We start from the raw sequence: 8,065 nt of genomic DNA, 5'->3' as shown, positions 1-8,065 counted from the left end.
AACAAGACTAAGTAAATAATAGCTGTGAAAATAATGATTAGTTAGCAGGAAAAGCAGCGGCCACACAAATGTATGTGCAGGCTTGTTAAATGCAACCAAACACTCAAGACCTTATTCAAAGCTCGTTGAAGTCACTGTGAGTGTTTTCATTAACTTCAGTGGGCTTTGTAGCATGCCCTTTCAAAGCATGAGCGCTTCAAAAACTAAGTGAAGCAGCACTTCCCAATAAAATGCAGCCTTTCTACGTCATTGGAATGACATGTTCATGGTGAAAGTCAGTTTTAGGATGACTGTTAAAAATGGGCCCTTCCTCTATTTCTTTCTGTTGCTTGGTCTCTTGTTCACTCTTCTGATGAGTTTACCTTATGTAACTCAGCCCTCACTGGAAAAGAACCCTTTCTTCCTTGGCCTTGCACTGAGACAGGAGTGGAGTGCCCCAGCTTTCAGAACTCTTCCCTTAAACTCCCATTTTTAGGTAATCTGGATGTCTTTTCTTCAGCAGCAAAACTGCAGTGGAGGTGTTTGGAAAATGGCTTTCTCCATCCCCCATGCACAATGGAAAGTGTTGCTGATAACAAAATAAAATTGTTTGTAAAAATGTTCCATAAACAATTTGAACTTTTGCCTTTCTGTATTCAGATTTTTAGTTTTTTGATCGAAAGTCAAAGCAGACACTTTGCAGAAAGTGCACTTTGCAGATAGTGAAAAACAATTTTGACAGAATTTTTTTAAGCATGTAGACATTCCAAACCTATAACCAAATCCCCTTGCAAAATAAGATTTTTTTAAAAAAAGAGATAAAAATACTTTAAACAAACAAATTATTGTCTCATCATATCAAGATTCATTTATCCCAAATGCTAATTAGATTTTAGATTAAGTTACGGAAATATGGTCAAAGGTAATTCCTTCCATGGTACGTATAGCAATCTGACCTTCTGCCCTCTACTCAAAAGCCAACTTCCTCCTCTTTTGTTTCCTGCCAAAGAGCTACCTTAGTATGAGTCTCTGCTCCTTTAAGAAAATCATTCTCCCCATTTGTCACAGACCTGGCTGAGCTCCCCTAATGGTTGATCACCAGACTGTGATAATCAGACCCAACTCTGGATCCTATGTGTATCCAAGCCAGCTTCACCTTGGCAGAGTCCAGAAGACTTCCTGTCTCGTTCCCTTACTTGATTTGTGGGACTCAGCTGTCTAATGGCCCTAGTTCCTGAAACCAGTGCTGCACCTCCAAGAATCCCCAATTACTTGTGCATTCTCCCCATAGATCCATCTCCATGGGCACTTGGTTTATAGTTTAACTCTTTGGGGACACATGACAAGTAAAATAACAAGAGTACTTGTGGCACCTTAGAGACTAACAAATTTATTAGAGCATAAGCTTTCGTGGACTGCAGCCCACTTCTTCGGATGCATATGCATATGCATCCAAAGAAGTGGGCTGCAGTCCACGAAAGCTTATGCTCTAATAAATTTGTTAGTCTCTAAGGTGCCACAAGTACTCTTGTTCTTTTTGCGGATACAGACTAACACGGCTGCTACTCTGAAACATGACAAATAAAATAGGTACACAGGCTTTGCAAAGAAACTTCTTAAATATACACACTTTATTCCTGAACAGCCCAGGAGAGTTACACATCTAAACAAAACAATAAATGCCTGAACACAATCTGCCCATGAGAGACACCACTCTTGAGAGAGTCTTTGCATTTGGTCAATGTCATTAAATGAAGGCAAAGCGCCTCCTGTCTCTTCTTCTCCAGCTGTGTCTTCTGTTTCGGGTAATAAACTGCCTCCTCTTTTGTATAGAGAGCCTGGCACTTTTAAAAGCAGCCTCTGACACATTTTCTGATTCTTTTCTCCTGCTGGTGACTTTCTGTGCTCCAACCTCTGCCATTAAAATGCAATGGCTCTCCCAGTAACAACACCATCTTCCCACCACATGTTGGTCTGACCACACCTAACACCGTAAGTGTATGCATAAGGTGTTAGGTGTTGTCAGAACAACAATATAAAAGAGGTTCCCTGGTAGGGTAAAAGTGGGAAGACCTCAAGGGACAACTCCATGGGAAATCCCAGGAGGAACCATTCCTCTATCAATGATCATCTGTTGAAAGACGATAAAATGAACTAATTGGCTATAAGGATAGGACTATTGAATGTTGATTGCCCCTTGATAGCCCCTTTTCAGATTCCCAGACACAGTCAGTTTCTGCTAACAAAATGGATGTTCTAATCCACACAGAAAGTTACAATCATAAATACAATGAGGAGTCTGGTGGCACCTTAAAGACTAACAGATTTATTTGGGCATAAGCTTTCATGGGTAAAAAACCTACTTCTTCAGATGCATGGAGTGAAAATTACAGCTACAGGCATAAATATACTGGCGCATGAAGAGAAGGAAGTTACCTTACAAGTGGAGAACCAATGTTGACAAGGCCAATTCAGTCAGGGTGGGTGTGGTCCACTCCCAGTAATTGATGAGGAGGTGTCAATACCAAGAGAGGGAAAATTGCTTTTGTAGTGAGCCAACCACTCCCAGTCACTATTCAAGACCAAATTAATGGTGTTAAGTTTTTAAACGAATTGTAGCTCTGCAGTGCAAAACAAAAAGGAATTCATAAACCAACATAGACGTATTTCCCAATCTGTCACATTGTTCTTTCATTACACTTCAGCAAGAATCTATTAACATAATTACAATGACCTATTCTGGCTGCAGATGTATTTCCTGAAGAGACAGCCCATTCTCCCTACCCCAGTCCAGTTTTACCAGTTATTAGTTTGCATGTCTACTCTTAAACACTAGTCACAGTGACATTTGGGCTCAGTAATTACAGGTGAAGAGTTCTGGTATGGAGTATTAAGATATTTATTCACACCATGATGGCCCCCCTGTGAGAGATATTGAATGTGTCTGAGCCCTGGTCTACACTATGAGTTTAGGTCAAATTTAGCAGCGTTAGATCGATTTAACCCTGCACCCATCCACATGACAAAGCCATTTTTGTCAACTTAAAGTGCTCTTAAAATTGATTTCTGTACTTCTCCCTGACAAGGGGATTAGCACTGAAATCGACATCACCGGGTCGAATTTGGGGTAGTATGGACGCAATTCGACAGTATTGGCCTCCGGGAGCTATCCCGGAGTGCTCCATTGTGACCGCTCTGGACAGCACTCTCAACTCAGATGCACTGGTCAGGTAGACAGGAAAAGCCCCACGAACTTTTGAATTTTATTTCCTGTTTGGCCAGTGTGGCAAGCTGATCAGCACCGGTGACCGTGCAGAGCTCATCAGCAGAGGTGACCATGGAGTCCCAGAATCGCAAAAGATTTCCAGCATGAACCCAATGGGAGGTACTGGATCTGATTGCTGTATGGGGAGATGAATCCATGCTATCCGAACTCCGTTCCAAAAAACGAAATGCCAAAATATTTGAAAAAAAATCTCCAAGGGCATGAAGGACAGAGGCTATAACAGGGACCCGCAGCAGTGCCGCATGAAACTTAAGGAGCTCAGGCAAGCCTACCAAAAAACCAAAGAGGCAAACAGCCGCTCTGGGTCAGACCCCCAGACATGCCGCTCCTATGATGAGCTGTATGCAATTCTAGGGGGTGCCCCCACCACTACCCCACCCCTGTTTGTGGACTCTTGCAAGGGGGGAGTCTCACGCAACAGGGAGGAGGATTTGGGGGACGAGGAAGATGATGATGATGAGGAGGGTAGTGCACAGCAGGCAAGCAGAGAAACCATTCTCCCCGACAGCCAGGAACTGTTTATCACCCTGCAGACAATACCCTCCCAAACCTCCCAAGGCGGGCTCCCAGACCTTGAAGACGGAGAAGGCACCTCTGGTGAGTGTACCTTTGTAAATATAATACATGGTTTAAAAGCAAGCGTTTAATGATTAATTTGCCCTGAAGACTTGGGATGCATTCACCGCCAGTACAGCTACTGGAATGTATTCAAGCAACATCCGTTCTTTATCTCTCTCTGTGTTATCCTCAGGAGAGTGATATCATTCATGGTCACCTGGTTGAAATAGGGAAATTTTATTAAAGGGACATTCATTCCCACATGTTATGAAGGTTAAAGAAGCCAAAAGACTGTGGCTTACCATGGCTGCCTGCAAGCTGAATTCTGTTGCCCGGCCCTGCGTGTGTGATCTCTCACACCAAACTGGCAGGCCCTCAATATAAGAGGCAAAATGCTACCTTGTACCGAAAGCACATATGCTATATAATGTTAACAGCTTGGTTCACTGTGAAAGAGTCTACCCATTGTTCTCTAAAATGTGTCTTTTTAAATACTACTTTCCCTTTTTTTTCCTCCCACAGCTGCAAATGTTTCAACGCTCCCCCTATCATCTCCGTCCCAGAGGCTGGCGCAGATAAGAAGGTGAAAAAAACGCACTCGCGAGCAAATGTTCTCTGAGCTCATGCAGTCCTCCCACACTGAAAGAGCTCAGCAAAATGCGTGGAGGCAGACAATGTCAGAGTCCAGGAAAGCACAAAATGAACATGAGGACAGGAGGGACATGCAAGAGGACAGGTGGCGGGAGCAAGAGGAGAGGTGGCAGGAGCAAGATGATAGGTGGCGGCAACTTGATGAGAGGAGGCAGGATGCAATGCTGAGGCTACTGGAGGATCAAACTGATATGCTCCAGCGTATGGTTGAGCTGCAGGAAAGGCAGCAGGAGCACAGACTGCCGCTGCAGCCCCTGTGTAACTGACTGCCCTCCTCCCGAAGTTCCATAGCCTCCTCACCCAGATGCCCAAGAATGTGAGGGAGGGAAGGGGGCTCTGGGCACCCAACCACTCCACCCCAGAGGACTGCCCAAGCAACAGAAGGCTGGCCTTCAATAAGTTTTGAAGTGCAGTGTGGCCTTCTCCTTCCCTCCTACCCTCCTCCCCCACCCTTCCCGGGCTACTTTGACAGTTATCCCCCTATTTGTGTGATGAATTAATAAAGAATGCATGAATTTGAAACAACAATGACTTTATTGCCTCTGCAAATGGTGATCGAAGGGGGGAGGTTGGTTGGGTTACAGGGAAGTAGAGTGAACCAAGGGGGCGGGTTTTCATCAAGGAGAAACAAATAGAACTTTCACGCTGTAGCCTGGCCAGTCATGAAACTGGTTTTCAAAGCTTCTCTGATGCGCAGCGTGCCCTGCTATGCTCTTCTAATTGCCCTAGTGTCCGGCTGCATGTAATCAGCGGCCAGGCAATTTGCCTCAACTTCCCACCCCGCCATAAATGTCTCCCCCCTACTCTCCCAGATATTGTGGAGCACACAGCAAGCAGTAATAACAATGGGAATATTGGTTTCACTGAGGTCTAACCGAGTCAGTAAACTGCGCCAGCGTGCTTTTAAACGTCCAAATGCACTTTCTACCACCATTCTGCACTTGCTCAGCCTATAGTTGAACAGCTCCTAACTACTGTCCAGGATGCCTGTGTATGGCTTCATGAGCCATGGCATTAAGGGGCAGGCTGGGTCTCCAAGGATACCTATAGGCATTTCAACATCCCCAACAGTTATTTTCTGGTCTGGAAAGTAAGTCCCTTGCTGCAGCTGTTCAGACAGACCAGAGTTCCTGAACAATCAAGCGTCATGAACCTTTCCCAGCCATCCCACGTTGATGTTGGTGAAACATCCCTTGTGATCCACCAGTGCTTGCAGCACCATTGAAAAGTACCCCTTTCGGTTTATGTGCTGGCTGCCAAGGTGGTCCGGTCCCAAGATAGGGATATGCATTCTGTCTATCGCCCCACCACAGTTAGGGAATCCCATTGCAGCAAAGCCATCCACTATGACCTGCACATTTTCCAGAGTCACTACACTTGATAGCAGCAGCTCAGTGATTGTGTTGGCTATTTGGATCACAGCAGCCCCCACAGTAGATTTTCCCACTCCAAATTGATTCCCAGCTGACCGGTAGCTGTCTGGCATTGCAAGCTTCCAGAGGGATATCGCCACTCACTTGTGAACTGTGAGGGCTGCTCTTATCTTGGTATTCTTGCGCTTCAGGGCAGGGGAAAGCAAGTCACAAAGTTCCATGAAAGTGCCCTGATGCATGCGAAAATTTCGCAGCCACTGGGAATCATCCCAGATCTGCAACACTATGTGGTCCCACCAGTCTGTGCTTGTTTCCTGGACCCAGAATTGGCATTCCACGGCATGAGCCTGCCCCATTGCTACCAGGATGTCCAAATTGTGGGGCCCATACTTTGAGAGAGGTCTGTGTCCATGTCCTCATCACTCTCGTCACCATGCTGCCATCACCTCCTTACCTGCTTTTTCAGGTTCTGGTTCTGAACATACTGCAGGATAATGCGCGAGGTGTTTACAATGCTCATAACTGCAGCGCTGATCTGAGCGGGCTCCATGCTTGCCGTGGTATGGCGTCTGCAGGACAGCAGGAGAACAGAGTTGCAGAGGAAGCAGTGGCTAACGACAGATGCCACGAGAATAGATATTTATAGAGATGCCACGATAATAGACATTTATAGAGAATGATGAGAGGACCTGCGAGGTGGATTCATGGCACCAGGAGAGCAGAATTGCAGCGGATGCCACGAGAATAGATATTTATTCAGAATGACGAGAGGACCTGTGCGGTGGATTCATGGCACCAGGAGAGCAGGAGAGCAGAGTTGCAGTGGAAGCAATCATTCGATGACGATGGTTAGCAGTCCTACCGCACCGTCTGCTGAAAGCAGTATGGTGTCGGCACAGAAAAAAGGCGCAAAACTATTGTCTGCCATTGCTTTCATGGAGGGAGGGGCGACTGACGAAATGTACCCAAAACCACCCGCAACAATGGTTTTTTGCCCCATCAGGCATTGGGAGCTTAACCCAGAATTCCAATGGGAGTCGGAGACTGCGGAGACTGTGGGATAGCTACCCACAGTGCAACGCTCCGAAAATCGATGCTAGTCATGGTACTGTGGACGCACTCTGCCAACTTAATGCGTTTAGTGGGGACACACACAATCGACTGTATAAAATCGCTTCCTACAAAATCGACTTCTATAAATTCGACCTAATTTTTTAGTGTAGACGTACCCTGAGAAAGTTTTGTTTTCTCAAGGAAATTTAAGCCTCCTATCCAACATGAGTTGTTAGGATATCTAACTAAGTTTAGGGGCAGAGGCATATTATCCCACATCACACTTCTAAAATATGATTAATAATTGGTAATGTTGCCACAATAACCAAACACTGCCATTAACATATTGAAAATTGAGAAGTCAGCTGTGCTCAGCTTTGGGAAATCCTGTTCTGTACTTGACTTGTTTCACTATGCAACATGACCATAAGTGCTAATGAGGGCATGGTGACAGACTAAAAATATAGTTCTGCGCTGAAAGGTCATTCTAATAATGATCTTACTCAACAGGTCTATTCTAGTGCTAGCTTTTGTAGCCAAACTACAAGGTATTACTGCTTTTTTACTTCCATTAGCCATGTAGAACCAACACAGCTAACTCTGAATGACTACAGATTGAATTCTGTCATCTGAATCATCAACAGAATTGTCCAGTAAGTCCTGCTCAGTTATACTTGTACAACCCTACTAAAGAAAATAGGGTTGCACAGGTGTTGGTGAAAGTCTAAATCATTATTACTAATGACGATGCATAAATTGGGGAAAAGAAGCATGATTCTCAGAGTCCAAACTGAATTTGCATGGCTGAGTTAGAAAGAACATCTATTTGTAAACTAACCATAGCTGATGCAGAAAAGGAGTCAATAATAACATCTCTGTGGTAGATAAACATAGCCAGATATTTGCCACTGGTAATCCAGTTAAAACAGAGCCCACAATATAGTCATGAAACATGTGCTTCTTTCTCACTACTCCATTTTATGTTTTTTTCCCCCTCCTATTTGTTTTGGTAGTTTTCCCTTTTTCATGCTCTGTCCATGGTGCTGCAGATAAAACCTTTTCTGATCTCAGGCAGACATTTTCTGGTAAGCTGATTTGTTTGAGTACCAATTATCTGCTCAGCCTATGGAAATTTGGGGCCAAATCGTCAACTGGTGTAAATTTC

This window comes from Chrysemys picta, chromosome 4, assembly GCF_011386835.1.
Source record: "Chrysemys picta bellii isolate R12L10 chromosome 4, ASM1138683v2, whole genome shotgun sequence".
In the NCBI taxonomy this organism is placed as follows: domain Eukaryota; kingdom Metazoa; phylum Chordata; order Testudines; family Emydidae; genus Chrysemys; species Chrysemys picta.
The sequence above is the reverse complement of the archived record's forward strand: the minus strand, read 5'-3'. Positions refer to the sequence as shown.